Source organism: Macrobrachium nipponense, chromosome 22 (assembly GCF_015104395.2).
Source record: "Macrobrachium nipponense isolate FS-2020 chromosome 22, ASM1510439v2, whole genome shotgun sequence".
Lineage (NCBI taxonomy): Eukaryota > Metazoa > Arthropoda > Malacostraca > Decapoda > Palaemonidae > Macrobrachium > Macrobrachium nipponense.
The window spans coordinates 50154782-50164069 of NC_087213.1; the positions used below are offsets into that span (position 1 = coordinate 50154782).

General features: G+C 37.5%; 1 protein-coding gene across 1 annotated transcript in view; it reads left to right on the top strand.

Moving 5' to 3' along the window:
- Nucleotides 1-2047: 2047 nt before the first annotated feature.
- Nucleotides 2048-9288, top strand: part of LOC135198628 (sodium channel protein 60E-like) — a 534137-nt gene continuing 526896 nt past the window's right edge. Inside the window, exon 1 of the mRNA XM_064226388.1 lies at nucleotides 2048-2232. The gene's annotated coding sequence lies outside the window, so the exon portion shown is untranslated. The remainder of the gene's footprint in view (nucleotides 2233-9288) is intronic.

Below are 9288 nucleotides of genomic sequence, written 5' to 3' on the forward strand. Positions count from 1 at the left end.
CATATCCATTCTGTAATAAATCAGATACCTCAGTGGGATATCGGATATTCCTGTCATTTTTACTCATATTCCACGTCATTTTACGTCGCCGCAGTAATGGAATGTTAGTAAAGGAATCTAAACAGCAAAACTAAATATAGTTACGTGTATTGAATTCCGTTGCTTGTTTATGAAGATGTTACTGTTTATTGGTACTCAAGCTTTTACCATTATATTTTCTATTTTGTGTGTGTTTTTTTTATTAACTACATGCCGTTCATTATAATTCTTCTCACGACTAGAACGTCTAAAAGACTCCGAAACAGATCTTGAAATATGGCTTCCAATTGAAGTGAAGTTCATCTAATCTTAGGACGCATTATGTAAGAAACTGAACCGAAAAACTATCTTAAAAATATAACATAGGTACTATTTAGGTTGAATTCATATGACCCATCTCACAGGTTTACAAGACAACCTAATTAAGGGATAGTGTGAGGAGATCATGATTAGAGTTGTTCAATTGAACATCTTATAATCTATTTTACCAAATAACTAACTTATTTCTATGAATACTGTACAAAATTGGATTTACGGCATTAGGGTTTCTATATGGGAAGAAATTTCTATAAAAATAGTAGTTAAAATTATACGATTATGGTAGTAAGAATGAAAAATTAATAGAAATGTCTCGGGACTTCTCTTCGCAAGACTGTTCTCAAATAGCTTCATGAAGCACTCAAGTAACTGAAATACTGTTTCACCTATCCGTAGATTTTATAACTTCCTGGACGCTATTTATCAGTCATCATCCGTACGTTTGTGTGTGTGTGTCCATTAATTCTTAGTTTCGATATCAGATATGATTATCATTCTCCATGTTGGATAGAGAGTTTTTGTATCTTTTGTTGAATTGTTGAAGTTTGCTTAATTTGCTTCCTGATGAATTGAAATTAGGTCTTCGATAGACCCAAATGTGCTTGGCCAGAGAGAGGTAGAGATTGCTTTTCCACTGACATGGCAAATGTTTAGCTGTACAATGAAAGATAGTCGATCCTTTAAACGAATCGATATATTTCAGTTCAAATTTCTGGTCTTTTTCCATTGCCATGCATACACAGAGGTCCCCGTCGGACATAACAGCCATTGGCCCGTTCGTATCTCGGCCAGTTCCTCAAGCGAGTTATAAAATGACAATGATGAAGATGAGAATTCATATTCAGTTTGCCAGGATACTAATGAATTGTTGTACTTTTCAAGGTTTTGCATGAAGTTTTTAGATAGGTGAATGAAGCTGAAGCATTTGCATGATATTACTAGAACGTAATTGTTGCATCTCCGATCTATAGGTTTCAAGTTCTTTTACTTTCAAAATGAAGGAAAGTAGAATGATTTCCTTTCCTTTATAGATATGAGTTGATTCTTCTTGGCGTTAACCTATGTTATCTGAATGGCGGATTGTCTTTTTAATATGTATCCTAAGGGCAGGAATTTTCGGACGGTTTAGGTAAAAAAGGTCTTCGAGCTTCTCCGGGATCCCTTTGCTGAGGTGACGTGTTATAAGCACTAGGGAGGACAGGGAGCGTCAAGAAGCAAGAAAGAAAATGTGGGAACTTGGGACGTGAGGAGTAGAGGGTGTAAGCGGAACTCATACTGTCTGTTGACAGAACGTGGACGTTACCGTGACTTAAAATGTAAGGTAAACAGGGCGAGGTAGATCGCGTGAGGGGTTTACTGTGCCGGTATTGGATTGCGGACACTACAGGCCGTGGTGGGTGCTAGCTGTAACCTCCGCTGCCTGCCCCCCTTTACACGCACATACATACACACAGACCCTTAGCACGCATGTACATACACACATATTCAGAGAGAGAGAGAGAGAGAAAGAGAGAGTGGAGAGAGAGAGAGAGAGAGAGAGAGAGAGAGAGATTGGGTGGGTTAGTGTCAGTAGGATGTGGGTGAGGAGGGTTTGTGCTGGCGGAGGAGGTAGCAGGCAGGAGGTGGGGGCGGCAGGGCTCTGTTGCTGCACCTCGACCGACCTGCCTTCGTAGTTCGTGGCAGCCGCTACACCAGGGTGGCTGGTTGGCAGCACTCGTTGGCAACCCAGCGAATTACCTCCTGCCACTGCTAGTTGGCAACCCTACAACTGCCTCCTGGAACTATCTGCTTTAGTTAGTGGCAACCTGGCTACATAGTTGGTTGGCTCTGGTGCCCGTCCGGAATCCTTAGGACGAGGGGCTCTCACAACGCCAGGTATCGGTGGTGTCAAGACGCGGTTACCGTAGTGTCGAGTCGCTTAGTGTGTATTTGGTGTTCTCGTTAGTTACTAGTCGTTGGCAACTTGGAGTGCCAGGAGCTTGAGACTTGCGTTCTTCGGCGGAGCACTCGTTTAAATTCCTGCGACTCAGAAGCTCAGAAAAAAGTGAATGCTAATTTGACTCCCACATGATGGTTTTGTCTATCACATAGAAAATCATTAATAAGGTCGACTTATCGCTGTTCGAACAGATGTGAGAAAGACAAGATCATTATTTGTTTAAATGCACCGAATTGTGGTTAAACTCTCCGTATAATGTTAGAACGCTCCAGACTGTCGTGAAATACAACTGTGTTTATGCGTGATTACTGCTTATCAGTGAGGAAATGAACTTATTATAGAGTGCCACTCATTATGATTGGAATAATTCCCTGTGGCCGCTCTTGGCACTAAATGACTCGGAAAAGTGAAATGTTGCCTCTGGGTTAAAATAATTTGGATTATCTCGGACTCTCTCATGACAAGCCACATTGTGTGACAATGACGAAAATCATTTGAGGGTTCTTTTTTTACCTTTTTTTTCCTCTTCTACCCAAGTTATTGAACTTATGAATCTGTTAACGTAATGTCTTACATTACGCTTACAAACATACATAGTACATACATGCATACATACATATCTGTGTGTAAGTGTTGTTTGTGTGCTAAAAGCTACTTAATAATCAACACTTGTCACCTACCACACCCATGTCCCCAAAATGTGTCCATCGCTGTTCACAGCGTTTATTCTTCTCTCATTTCAATTTAGGATTTATTTAAATATTCATTTTTTTTTACAGTTGCTGATCGCACTTTAATTTTTGTCAAACGGTGATATGTTGTTTTTCAATATTTAATGGCATCATTGCTATATGTCAATTTCTGTCATCAGTTCTTGCCTATTTTTCAAGTTTATGATATACTTGGTGCAAATCTCTCTCTCTCTCTCTCTCTCTCTCTCTCTCTCTCTCTCTCTCACAGACACACACACACATACACATAAGCACACACACACACACAAGTAGACATGCACAAATATTAACCTATCCACACAGCTGATTAACCTTTCCTCATTCCCTTTCCTCTGCTTTGTCTCTACATTTCGGCTCCGTGTGTATGGTGTCACTTTTGAAGTCGTTAACTATATCGCCTATGAAATTAGTTTAGGAATAATCCCGGTTCACTTTTAAAGCGTGGACAAGTCTGGCAATTAGTACATAATTATTAGGTTTCTAAAACTCGGGTTCATTGTGTTATCACTCTGGAACACATAATTAAGGGTTTTTATTTCGCTCCTAAGCAATATTTGCTTGTTAATTGTTGTTGTAATTGAAAAGTTCGGCTTTTCCTAGGCGCTTTTTGTTATCCATTTTGAAGTTCTTATTTTCCTCTGTTTACTTTTCTGAACTCAAATCTTCGCGGGCCTTCTTTTAATTGATATTCATGCGGTTGTACACATCTCGCTCTTCCCTGTAATTAAATACAGCTTTATCTTTGTCTCTAGTAAAGTAATGCTTTTAGTGTAATTGAGAATATCAAGACGATGTTATCTATGCTTGGCTGTATCCATGATTATAATTCTTTTTTAATTCATCGTTATGTGAAGCCTCTTAGCACATAATTTATATATTATCTTTCTGTATTTCCCGAAAATTGACATTTTTTTGTGTAATAGACAACATACCAATCTAACTATCTTTTTTTATTTATTTATTTATTTTATTTGCTTTCTCCGATATTTGTGGTCGGCGGTAGAGTTTTCTGTAATAATCGGCTGCTTTCTATAGGCAGAGACCTCGCAGATGCGTTCGAGTAGAATGATCTGGAGGTCGTTTTCAAACGAGAGCCTTCTATTTGTTACACCTTCTATCCACAGAACAGTTCCTCAATGGGTATACAATTTCTGTTACATTTAAAACTATTTCAATGTAAGTAGCGTTTTCCTCTTCCATTCAAGAACCTATCGTCACTCGGTGTAACTGAGAAGATGCTCTTGGTACACCTTTGGATTTTTCCCTTTTACCATTCCTTAAGAGTGGGAGGGTGTGTTGGTAATTTCGTTGTAGTAATTAACCGGGTTATAAAACTTGACCCTTTTAAAGTTAGTGCTTACCTCATTATCTAAATCTCATCAGAACATTTTCCTCTGCACCAACCACAAGCCTCGATGTACCTCTTATTCACTGGTTCTCTCTTTCCTGTCCGTTTACATTCTTATTTGGAATGCCATTATGTTCAGGAATTCTCTCTCTCTCTCTCTCTCTCTCTCTCTCTCTCTCTTGTAGTCGCTGTTATATTGGTTTTTGTATTCTTATCCTGGCTCTTGTCGTTTAAACCACCTCACCTCCTGAGCTCAACCTCAAAGGCCTTGCTTCCAACCCTCTCCTCCCCCTCCATCTCCTCCCCAACCCACACTCGGTTATCTCGTCCCTTCCTGAAAATCTCATCTCTACTTTCATATCCGTTCTTACATTCTCAGCCTCACCCGTCGCTTTTTATGAGTTCGTATATCCTGGTTTTTTTCTGCTGCTTTATTCTTATCCTCTCCAATATAGTTTCATTTCTGTATCTCTATATGCACACATACATGCATGTAAACAAACTCTCATACACATTAATATATATATATATATATATATATATATAATATTATTTAATATATATATATATATATGTGTGTGTGTGTGTGTGTGTGTGTGTGTGTTGTGGTGTGGTGTGTGTGTGTATGTATAGCCACCTTCTATCTACATGCTGTGATGCCATCTGTTTAGTATGTGATTTGCATTTCTATCAGCTTGTTATTTTATGTTTATTTGTTATCAATTATTATCTTTATCTTATTCGTACATAACGTGGTTTTTTTTTAGCTGTCTTTCGTTCTTTAGTTTAAAATCCCGAAGAGTCCCTCTTTTTATGAATACCTAATAGTGTTTTTTTTTTTTAGCAAAATGCTTGTTATTTTACTAGATTTCAACATAATGCAGCGTACACGAACCCAGAACTCACTCTTCTTGCATTAGTGATGTTCTTTCATCTCACTATTCTTTTGCTTCGAAGTTTTTCTCTCGTTTGAAATTATTATCATGGAAAATGATTGGTTTTGTTGATTAAATACTTGTGACGCTATTTTGTCATAGGGAGGTGCCTCTTTCTTTCTGGATCCATTAAGGTCATTTTCTGAGGCACTAATGGGTTTTTTATCTGGAAATTCCTCATCTTTTTATCGTAGGTGCTCTTATTTTTTTTTCATAATACTGTATTCCACATCTTTTATTGTGTTCACAATTCAGTTTTTCTTTTCCCCTCATTCTTTAATTTTTTTTTTCATTCGCTCATCGTGACATGTTGCTTAATTTCCGTTAGCCTGATAACGCCACCTGTTTCCAACCCCATCCCTATTACCCTATTCTCTCTCTCTCTCTCTCTCTCTCTCTCCTCTCTCTCTCTCTCTCTCTCTCGCGTTTGACTGTATCATTTACATCATTTGATCTTTAGTTTTGCTGATTTATTCATTCGTCCATATTGCTCTTTAAGATTTAGGCAGATCATCAAGTGGATTCTTATCCTCTACCATATCTTTACGGTTTGTTTTAAAGAAATTCGTGCATTGCTCTCGAAAGGATTTGATATCTGCTGAAAGGCTGCTTTGAGTTTATCAGCAAATTTTAGGGAGTTATAATGAGAAAGGCATTACCTGTCCGAGCCAATTCACATATTCTGTATTCACGTGGAGTGCAAATAAGTGCATATTCCATCCTCGTCTGTCTCGTAATCCGTTGTGCATCGATCTCATTTGTTCATCTGATGCCAGTATATAAACTAAACAATCCTTTTTTTTTAACAATCCATGTGTTTCTTACTGAAGCCGTTATTATTACTTTATATTTCATTATCACCACTTGACTTATTCTTGCCATCCTGTATCTCTTCGGTTTGTGAAAAGTTTCGCATCTCTTATTTCTCTCCTGCGCTTCATGATTTTTTTTATCTATACTTTAACCGTTATCTTTTGTTACAATACTTTCCTACGCATTTTTATGTTTGATTTTCATAAAGGGATGATTTCTGCATCTTCCTGTAATGTGTTAAATTATTAAGCTTTTAAATTTTCATATTGAAATTATACATATTTTTGCAACTTTAATTTCCTCTCTCTCTCTCTCTCTCTCTCTCTCTCTCTCTCTCTCGAGGTCAGGTCTCCTGCATATATAGGTAGAGCCACTCTCTTTTATCTTCAGTTTTGCTTACCTCACATACTCATATAAGACGCACATACGCACACACCTGAAGAGTAACATCACTCAGAAAGCTAGAACAATGGGCCCGTTCCTCTCTCTCTCTCTCTCTCTCTCTCTCTCTCTTCTCTCTCTCTCTCGTCCTTCCTTATTATTCTGGTTTACACACCCGGTGTATATCCCCTCATTCTCCCTTGCGCTTAGCAGTAGACACTCGGTGATGGCCCAGATCTATTTTTATCCTGCCGCTTTTGGAAAATTGCGTTCAGCTCTAGTTCGTATTGTTTATCGTCTCTATTTTGGTTCGTTTATTTTGCACTTGTTTTGGCCCGTTTTTGAGTATGCCTTCCCCATTTTGTTAACCATTTACATCGAAGTTCGTTTCTCTTTCTCTCAACCTCTCTCGGTTTCAGTCTGGTTTTATTTATGAGGTTTTGTGTTCATTGTACCAAATGCACCCAAATGCATCCCTCTCACTCTGATGCAGTCCACATTACTATTTTTTTTCTAAATTACCCCCATTGTATCTCTCTCTCTCTCTCTCTCTCTCTCTCTCTCTCTCTCTCTCTCGCTGTCTCTCTCTCTCTCTCTTTCTTTGTGAATATCGAAGAGGATAGACAGAATGACACGTACAGACAGACCTGACCAATCCTTGTCGATCAGTTTCCGGTTATAATGACAAGTGGGACAGACTCAATATTCACCGAGTGAAATTGTCCTGCGATGGAAAATGTATGGCTTCATGTAAAGTGGTGCATTGTTTATCAGAACTGTTATTGTTTTCTTCTTCTTCATCTTCTACGAGAAGATGCGAATATGGACTATGTGTCTGTGCGTGTGTCTATGTGCCAGTTTTATGGTGTCTTGGTTGCAAAGATAATACCGCACCTACATTGTTGCATTTATTACATTTTTTGTTTATAGACAGTGAGATAAATAAGGAGGGTAAAAGCGCCCAACGAAAAAGATTAGTAATTTTGGAAACTCAATAAGAGATATGAAAAGAGTTGATAAGATGAGCTCTTATAGTGAACTGGCCCCGAAAGGGTGTATCTTTTGACAGAGTGTATTGTGAAGTGTTTTAACCAAAAATTATAATTATCATCGTTTGAACTAAAGTTATTTCGTGTATCATTTATTGAATGTTTTAATATTTCTTAAATTTGCCATATCTAGTATTATTTTGAATATGAATATAAATGTAAGGGAATTTAAATGATACCTTTTGATGAAGGACGATCTTGTGAATAGCAATATGGCCACCATCATGACAGCGTGAAGAGGGAAAGAAAGTACAAGAGTTCGGGTGTCTGTCATCTTTCAAACATTGAGAATTTGGCTCCTGAAACGAAGAGGAAGCAGTAGCAGTAGCGTCAGTAATAATAATAGCAGGAGTAATTATTATGAAATAACAATGATGATCATGTCATTTATTTCATTATAGCCTTTGAGTCTTCACAAGAAAAACCACTCGAACCACCCATCAACCAATAACCATTCCCATCCTACCCAGTTCCTCACCCCCCAATACTTCTAAGTATATCAACCCCCGCACCCCCATCCCCTTATTGCACACGAAACTGGTACCACCTTGATCGACGGAAAAGTTTCTTCCGTGAGGGATGCTGTCTGAGATCAACCACGGGTGTAGTTCAGGGGCGAGGCAATTGCAAGGTGTGCTAGACTGTCATTGGATTATGCCTGACATTCATTCGTCTACCTAGGCAAAGCTGTAATAAATAGGGTCTGCGGGGTTGAGGTTGCAGTTTTTTTTTTTTTACTATATTTCGCGAAAGTTCCACCTGGTTGACTATTTCAGATTAATCCTGGTTGCCAAGAATTGGGGTCGAGCTCTTCATTGACTAAGTTGCTGTTTTCGTCTGTAATTACTTATGGTTTCTTACAGCCTGTGCATACCTACGTATGATTTAGACATTTTATATACATAAAAAAGACACTCACACACATATATGTATATATATATGTGTGTGTGTGTGTGTGTGTATTATATATTATATATATATATTATATTATCATATGCATTGTGATTTTGTGTTGTGGTGTGTGTGTGGTGTTGTGGTCGTATCTATGCATGTATGTACGTATATGTATATGTATATATATATATAATAATATATATAATATATATAATTTATATATGGTGTGTGTGTGTGTGTGTGTCGTGTCTATTTATGTATGGTACGTATATGTATATAAATATATATATACATATATATATATATATATATATATATAATATATATATATATATACTCATATTTATACAAATATGAGTTTATCCTTACAATCTGTGTATGCTTCATCAACTATTAATTTTTTAGTATTTAGCTTGAGCTTAATGCGGAAATAACTGTCTTCACTATAATTGACTTCGCATTCAAATTGCATTAGCGACTTGAGCATATAAATGCAGTCCTCGTTTTGATTCGTATTTGTCTGTGAAAGCTAACAGCTGGAGCAATACTGTAAAGGAATCAGTAACAACGGCATTGCTTTCTTTTGCACTGATTTAAATTGTGAATACGATATATTTGTGTGTGCTTGTGCTTGTGCTTGTGGGTAGATGTGTGTGTATTTTGCTAGAAGGAGCAGGTTGAGAGCATTATTGTGATTACATTGAGCAAAAATATATATAAGTCTGTTGGTTATGACTGTTGAACTCACTTGTTATTTGTATAAAAAGCAAAATGTTAATATTTCACCTCCCCTGTTGATTTGTGGCAGGTAACGAAATTGCCTGTATGCACACACAGAGTC